A 9,235-nucleotide genomic window follows, 5' to 3' on the forward strand; every position below is an offset into this window, starting at 1 on the left:
CAAGGCTGGTCTCAAGACCCTTCTCTTCGATCGTACCTTTGGTCTCCCTCCCACCTCACCGCCTTCCCTCACCCATGCTCGGGCCCCGACATCTGACTGTTCAGTGCTTTGCGACGTCCTCCCGATGTGAAAGGCGCTCTATAAATGTAATTTTGTTGTTGTTGTAAGAAATTGATAATGTGATTACAGTGTATGCTACTCCAATCTAGAACCAGACAGCTAAAGAAGCCATCGGGTAGTTTAAACTTTTTTTGGAGGGGTCAACTGGTTGTCTGACACAGATGTAAACCCATTCCTATGTTTAAGAGTATCCAAGCCAATATACAGAGAGTTCCACATGGGCGTGAAAACTTTCCTTTGTTTGCATACTTTCCCTGGAAAGTATTAAGCACAGATTGACAAAAGCTAGGTTTAGGGACTCAGAATGTGTGTTGGCTTTTAACTTGCAAGGCTAATGGGAACTGAGTGGGAAGAATCTCTGCCTCCAAGCCAGGTTGGCTGGATTGTTAGCAACATTGCCTTGAGGCACTGCTGATCTGCCTGGCTCAGGAACCAGACTACCAAGACCACCAAACAGTGTTGGTTCAATTCTAATATTCCATTGCCAAGCACATCACCTTAGAGCCAGCTCAGCTCCATTTATCTTCTCCCTCTCCCACCCCAGGATAGTTCAAATTTGAATAATACCTCGTGCATCAACTAAAACCCATTTGAAAGCCAAATCTGATCTTGTACTGCAGAAGATCCATTCCTGATTCAGCCAGCAGCCGAGTGATGATGGGTTTGAAGTGAGTAGAAATGGCCTGTGACCGTTTTGTGTACTATCGGCAGAGCCCTGCAATTGGATTTTGTGCTTGCTATCACAGTTGGAGAATGTCAGATGTCATGAAGATGGTGGTGGGAGGAAAAGAAGACAAAGAATCCCAAAATACATTTTCTCCTGGAATGAACATTCATTCAGTGAAATGTATTGTCTGTTGTAAAGTACAATTGCGAGGCTGCCTCTAAAATGATTGGTGTGATGTATTTTGCTGAATAGTATTAAGGGGGAAACTCAAAACCAAGGTGCATGAACAGAACAGACATACGCTTAGTGAGGAAACCAATCCATCTGAGAAAATCTGCAATAGTGTACGATTGTTGAACAAAAATTATACTTGAAAGATTTAGGAAAATCCACTATGTCACTAAAGATAAGAGTCGGTAAGGACAGTTAATGCTTTTTTACCAACTTTTCACATCTAAATCAACAAAATTGAATGCAAACTTGTTCTTTCATAGTGACGCAACCCCCTTTGAGTTATTAAAAGTCGTTTAATGCAAAGTCAAATTCATGGGTGGTTCTGAAGAGTTGGCAACAGGATGCATCTTCCTGGAATTTGGCAAGACAATATGGCCATTCTGCTAATTGTTTTTTAATAATTCACAGAGAATGAGCTTGAAAATTATTCACGAGTTAAAAATGTCACTAAGTTGGAAGTCCTGAATTGTGCAAAATCAAGCCATTCAAAACCTACTATAGTCACTGAGAAAAGCATGTAACATTCTGCTTCGCTTTGTGCTATCATGAACTTATTCTTCCAGCAAGGAGTTCTGTGAATTGAATGTAAACTTTGACTTTTACAATTTTCAGGAACATTGCACTAAAAATATCATTTTAAAACCATTAGAACTTTCTCCTGGAGTTTTTTTTAAACGTACATAAATGAGGCAGAAGTGCATAACCGTAACATAACCGTAACTACCTGCTGTGCCAAGGTTTGTCTAAACACAACAGAAACACTGCTTTAAAGCCCTATATACTGCCTTACAGCCTATCCAATAAATTTAAAATAGTACCATAATACCATGTGAAATGTGGTATGTTCTAATGATCACATCTGGTATTCACAAACTCAAGAGCTTTGTGAAACCTAATTAACATGCAGCAATTTGCCACCAACAAACTTTCTACATATATTCTCAGGGGAGTTTGTTTAAATAAATCGATAGACATTGTAAATCAGCTTCTGGAGCATAGTGAAGCAATTAGCCAGGCATTGCTGAAATAATGCTTTTCACGTTTAATAAGAGGCCCAGACACCAGTTTTGGAATTCTCATTTATTGGATGTCAACTCTGGAAATGGCGTGTGGCTGGACAAACACTAACACTGCAGTAATTCTATAACAACCAATGCAATAACTGGCCCTTCTGGATGACCAGGCATTTTTTAAGGGAGTGTCAATCATGGAACTGTCAGTTTGATCCACTTGGACAATTTGCGTAGATGGATTTTTGTTCAGGTAAGTTGTCTCTGAGCACTTTTGAATCATGTCTCAATCTTTCAAACCTTTAAGTTATCCAGACCAAGGGAGAAAATTGGAGATAGTGTTCCATGAAGAAATTATAGAGATTGTAAAATTTATGCAGCGGCCGTGATATTATCCAGATGGACCTGGCAATCTTGACCTCTCTTGACAACATGAAAGGGATGGGCTACAATATTTATCATTGTCAGACTTTTAATACAGAATAATAGATGCTTAAGATATATTTGATGCTTGCATGAAGAAGGGCGTTAGAGAGATTAATAGGGGTGGAGGCTCATGTGGCATATATAAATAGCAGCACAGAATAATTGGATTGAGTAGCCTGTTTCACGAATGTTGTATATAATAATTATAATAATCCTTGCATCTTTATCATGTAAATGATGCATCTCAAAGCGCTTTATAGGATTTTACTGTGAAATGCAGTGACTGTATTTGTAGCCAAAAGCAGCAGCCAGTTTACACAAAGCAATGTCCCATAAATGGCCATGAACTGAGTAACCAATTCTAATTTGGGGGATTGTTTGCCAGGACACTGGGAGAAATACTTTTCTTATTTTGAATAGTGCTATGGATCTTAGTGCTATGCTATTGAATAGTGCTATGGATCTATGGTGGTTAGAGCACTCGCTTTGCAAGTGAGAGACCTGAGTTCAATTCCAGACAGGGCGAAACCTTGGGCAAGTTTCCTTACTCCACACCCCTAATAATAATCCCTCCCAAACCAAAAACAATAATTAAATTGGTCATTTTCAATCTACGACTGTTTGTGGGACATTGCTGTGCGCAATTGGCTGCCGCGTTCGCCCATAAATATACAGTCAATTCACTTTACAGTGTGTTCTGTGAAGCGCTTTGGGACGTCCTCCCGACGTGAAAAGCGCTATATCAAATGCAAGGATTATTATTATCTTTAACATCCACTCAAATAGACAGATGGAACATGGGTTTAATATCTCATCCAAAGGGCAGCACACCCAGCACTGCATTAGAGTGTTATACTGTGAGTTCAAAGTCCCAACATGCGGCTTGAACCCACAACCTTCTTTCTCAGAGGCAAGTGTGTTACCAGTTAAGCCTGGCTGACACCTAATTATGTTAGTGAACGGATTCTCCAGAGTGGAACTTATTCTGGGATGTTAAAGTGTTGTATCCATTTAATATTTTTTAAATACAATACAAATTACATTTGTAAAGTGCCTTTTACGTCGGGAGGATGTCCCAAGGCGCTGGACAGTGAGGGATTTTGACCCGGGCTGGGGATCGGGATCAGGGAGGGTGGATGGCAGAGAGGGTGGCCAAAGGCCGAAGAGGAGAGTTTTGAGACGCACCTTGAAGGAGGCAAGTGAGGGAGCAAGACAAAGAGAATGTGGGATGAAGTTCCATAGGGTGGAGGCAGAAAGGCTGAAGGAAGGCCCAGCCACCGATGGTGGGGTGGGCTAGGCGGGGGACATGGAGCAGGCGAGAGCCTGTGGAGCAGAGGAAATGGACAGGTTGATATGGGGTCAGTAGGTCGCAGAGATAGGGAGGGGCAAGGCCGTGGAGGAGATGGGAGCCAGGCGAGGTGGGGTGATGGGGTCACGGAGCCTGGTGCGGGAGAGGAGATGAGCTGCAGAGTTCTGGATGAGCTGCAGCTTGTGGAGGGAAGAATTGGGAAGGCCGACAAGCAGGGAGTTGGTGTAGTCGAGCCTATATGTGATGAATGCATGGATGATGATTTCGGCAGCCTGAGGGGTGAGGCAGTGGTGGAGCCGGGCAATGTTGCGGAGGGTGGGGGGGAAGACAGAGTGGGTCATGGCACAGACGTGGGGTAGAAAGGACAGTTGATGGTCAAACAAGACGCTAAGGTTCTGGACTGGCTTAGTAAGGTGGAGTGTGCGACCATGGATGGTGATGCTGTCAGTGCCTGAGGTGTGGAGGCGCTGACGAGATATTGTTTACCCATTACTTAATTGCCATCTCAATAGTTTAAGAACCCTTCACTGGTTTTCATCAAAATCCATATGTAGTCTTTTAATTAGAATTTGCTTTGACTTCTGCCTGTACTGGAATTTGTTTGTAAAGTTCAGCAACATCAATACCCAAGAAACTTTCTTTTCAAGCTCTGACTGAGAGCCAGTATTATTCTACATAGGCTTGCACTAGTGGACAATTTGTATATGAGGTTTATAAATACTCTCTCAACGTTTTGCGATCGTCATTTGCGTGTGTCCACTTCTGTATATCCTGACAATCTATTCATCCATTTTAAAAGTTGTGTTACCAGTTAGTAGAAGCAGCTACTACCTTGTGAGAGCTCAAAAGAACCACTGTTCTGTGCGTTAATCTGATTAAAATCAAGCAGCATGGACTTTGGTGTGCCTAATACCTTGATATTTTCCAACCCATACCTGTGTTCCCCAGGCACAACAAAGGCGAGTTTGCACATTCCAGAACTGGTAAAAGAATCTCTGCAGTTGAGTTTCTTGTTGGCTGGAATGAGAGACTCTTAAGCATCATATGGGTTGTGTGCATGTTGGCATTTAAGAGCAAAGTCTTGGCTGACACTCCAATATAGTGCTGAGGGAGAGTTACATTCTTGGAAGTGCTATCCTTCGGCTGAGACATTAAACCAAGTTCTTATCTTGTCAGTTCTTCATTTTAAATATCCTACAACAACAGCAAACTACAATTGTATGGCACCCTTCATGTTGGAAAGACATCTCAAGGCTCTGGACAGTCAGTTGTTTTTTTGACATTATTTAAAAAGAAAAAACAGTTTCCACTGTTGTATTGGCTAACAGTTTTCCAAACAAATTGGTCATTCATTTCATGGCAGTTTGTGGGACTGTGCAGTGTACAAAATGGCTGCTACATTTGCCAACAAAAGAAATCAGTACACTTGACAATTGGAATAAAGTGTTTTGAAAGGTTTCAACATATGGTGCTTTATAAAGGCAATTACATTCTTTCTTATTCCAGATACCTGGTTGACAAATAGTCAAGGTGAGTAGGATTAATATCTTTATCTTTATCAAAATTTATGTTTTTATCATTTTCAAAGCACTCCTTTGACAGGGAGATTAGAAAACCAAATATTGTGCTCTCTTTACAGAAAATGTGACCATAATAGATGGGCCATTGAAGGTTCTTGTTGTTTATTTGCTTCACTTGATAATGTGCTGTGAGTTGAAAGGTACATATAAGTAAATTAAAAGAAGACATAAATTCTACACTTTGATTAACTTTTAAATTTGATTTTTTAAACCATGTTAATGGCATGTAATACAAAATTGTTTCTGATTAATGCTTGAATGGTTTGCAGAATTCAAACGTAACTAATTGAAAACACTTTTCTGCTCTGAAGCAAACATGTCATCAAAGAGACATGCAGATTCACTGAGCTGCGTGATGCACTGCAATTATAGAATTTTCTGATCTGCCCTTAATTGTGAGGTGCTGTGATGAACTGCTAAGTTTGTTCTCTCTTCACAGGGAAGAAAATACTTAAGTTCAACTCCAACAATATTCCATTTTACATTAAAATCAGACCTTGCATATATAAGAACTTGCAGACTAGGCTGCCATTAATCTGTCTGCTACAACCCTATAGCTCGGAAACTGAAGCAATCTGTGCAGGTGTCCAGATTAATGAATACTGCACTCAGCAAAAACAGATACTGGACCCAAGGTTAATTTGTCTCCAGTCATGAATCTAGGTCATTGTACTATAACTGCAAGCTATAATAATGAGTGAGAAACTCACAAAGATAGCCTGGGTTTGTTTGGAAGATGTTTTCAGCACATTACAGCTCCCACTTAACATAAAATATTGGAGTAGACTCAAAATCCTTGAGACCTGTCACTTGCTGTTTGTAGAAATCTTCCTGATACATCTTTTGGCTCATAAAAACACTAGACCGCTATCTATCTGTGCCTCTCTCATTATTCAGTTCACGTGGACTTACACAGAGAAAGCTGTTTCCGAACAGAATTATTTATGATTTAACCCGTGGAATAAATGTTTGAATCTGAAGGTTCGCGAGAGGCACTGCTCATGTTTAACGTGCAAGCAATAAATATAGAGTCATTTTGGCTGTTAACATTCTCAGAGCATGCAAGAAATCTTCAACCAAGTAATAATAAAGACAACCCATGACTTGCTGTGCCAGAGGGTGCAGGAACATGTGCTTAAAGACTTGTTTCCACTGAACTACTAGATCCAGGTTCACTGCTGTAAGGGGAGCCAAGCAGAACACAAGTATCTTCCCACTGGATGAAATGAAACATCCATCATCTCCCATGCCAATCTCAGCCCTTCCCAGCAGACTGCTCAGAATGATAAAGTAGTGGAGTAAGGCCCTGGGGTGATACAAAAGGAGAAAGATATAAATTAGAAGTACCCATCTCCTAAATAAAACCATTCCTAGGATGAGTGACCTGGATACATGAAAATATATGGAATGAGAAAAAGCCCATCAAGCCTATTTGTTCCACAGAACATTTACAATTTGTCATAGAATACACTTTAATTAAATTCACGAAGAAGATAACAAACCACAGGTATCCACTGCCTCCCCAAAAAGGTGAAATTTGTCAGAGCTCCAACATCAATCAAATAAAACTAGAACTTGATTTCACGCTTACATTTCAGTTCGAGCTGCTCCACGAGACTCATCCCTTGTCTCATTCTAAACAGAATTATTCATCTTTCAGATACTTATTCATCTTTTTAAAAGGAATTAACCAATACAGCATCTACTCCTTCACTTCAGATTAACATGTTTTACTTTTAAACTCCTACTTTCTAGTTCCATATTTAACAGTTTGTTAAATAATTTGCTTACGTTCACTGTAGGGCTCTCACCAATCTACGCCTCTCGACATTAAAGGCACGTTGCGTTATCGTAGAAACAAGACACTTTCTGCACTGATTGTGCCAGTTATGTTATGTCATTAATTCCCATTCCTCCAAATTATCCAAATTATTATTAATCCCACTTTCCCGTTTCTCTCCCATGCCCACTCATGTTTTTACTGCTTACATGTTTAACCATTTCCCTTTTGAATGATTCTATTAGGTTAACTTCTATAATGCCCATAATAATAATAATAATAATCCTTGCATTTGATATAGCGCTTTTCACGTCAGGAGGACGTCCCAAAGCGCTTCACAGAACACAATGTAAAGTGAATTGACTGTATATCTGTATATTTGTGGGCGAACGCGGCAGCCAATTGCGCACAACAATGTCCCACAAACAGTCATAGATTGAAAATGACCAATTTTATTATTGTTTTGTTTTTTTGGAGGGATTATTATTAGGCTCTGTGTGGAGTAAGGAAACTTGCCCAAAGGTTTCGCCCTCTGCCTGGAATTGAACTCAGGTCTCTCACTTGCAAAGCGAATGCTCCAATCACTGAGCTACAGGACTCCATGGTAACCAATTTCAAACAGTAGCAACTCGGTGGATAAAGAAATTCCGCTCTCACCTAATTTTTTTGGCAACATTCCTGAGACTGCAGCCCCTGATCACCGATTCCAAAATAAATAAAAAATATTTTTCCTCCATCAACACGGTCAGGATGTTAAACCCCTGTATCATATCCCCTCTCAATCTCCTCTGCTACAGTGAAAAAAGCCAGCCTCTGGTCATATTATATCCCACTCAATCAAGGTCAAAGAAAGTAAGGTCAGTTCTGGACTCCAGAACGAGAGACCTAGATACATGAACAAATATGGAATGAGAAAAAGATATTCAGCCAGAATATCCGTTGTGAGAATCTATCTTCTACCTCGTCAGCATGAAATATGGAATAGGGTATTCACACTAATGGACACGGAATCACAATGGAATACTTAGGTTTTATGTTCTTATTTGTTTTGGTCATTTATTTTACAGCCCCAATTGCTTGCCAACTGAGATCGTTTTCAGCAGTTACAAATCAGTGGAAACTTGCCAAATGACACTATTACATAGAGACAATAAAACTGCAAATCCCTTTTCCAACAACCCTGTTTTAGGATATTGTTGCATGAGCTTTGCAGAAAACAGACCCTTGCTTGTTAACTTCCCCTAGGAACAGTAAGACTATGTAACATAATACCTGCAGGTTAAGGACCGATTCTCTTCCCGTATATCCTTTGACCTTCCTTATGCACAACGGAATGAACTAGTATCCATTTCAGCAGTGTTCATGTGTTATCCCCCATCACACATTTTTCATATGTCCACTTGGGAAAAGAATCCCATTAAAGTTTTGTTTCCATTCCACAATGCCATTGCATTAGATTGGATTGATTCAAAACCTTTGCTCACCGAGTCGAACAATATTACATAGCGTTTTATCAGAGAAATGGGAAAAAAAGCTGGAATAAATCCTCTTGTTTGGTACTGACAAAAAAAAGTATTTGAGGTAAAATCTTTGTTTCAGATTATATTTCAGATTATATAAATTCAAATTTTGAATATAATTCAGATTTCATTTGAACAACATTAATATCAGTTTGTTTGATACAATAACATCAGCAAATTGCTTTTGGGGTAGCTGAATTACTAAAATGGACAAATGGAGTTTGCTTCACGGAACAAATCTTTGACTCTCAAACAAAGAATAAAGATATTAGATACATAAGAAAGGGTTGGTTGCATGTAGCAATGGAATACTTTTAGTTGTTTTGCACACACTAAACCTTTAGTTACCTATATTTACCATGGAATTATTTAGCCTACTATTTTCCCACTCTACTTGATTGTACTCTTACTCTAGGTCTGAAGATTGTATGTTCAAAACCCACATTGGGATTTGAGCTCAAGATCTTGGGTTGGTATTGTAGGAGAATGCTGCACTATCTGGGGTGAGCTCCTTCAGACAAGACGTATGTCTGCCTGTCTCCTGGTGGACAATACCATGTTGCTATCTGAAAAAAGAAGTTTCTCATAG

The sequence above is a fragment of the Callorhinchus milii genome, unplaced genomic scaffold (genome assembly GCF_018977255.1).
Source record: "Callorhinchus milii isolate IMCB2004 unplaced genomic scaffold, IMCB_Cmil_1.0 Scaffold1, whole genome shotgun sequence".
In the NCBI taxonomy this organism is placed as follows: domain Eukaryota; kingdom Metazoa; phylum Chordata; class Chondrichthyes; order Chimaeriformes; family Callorhinchidae; genus Callorhinchus; species Callorhinchus milii.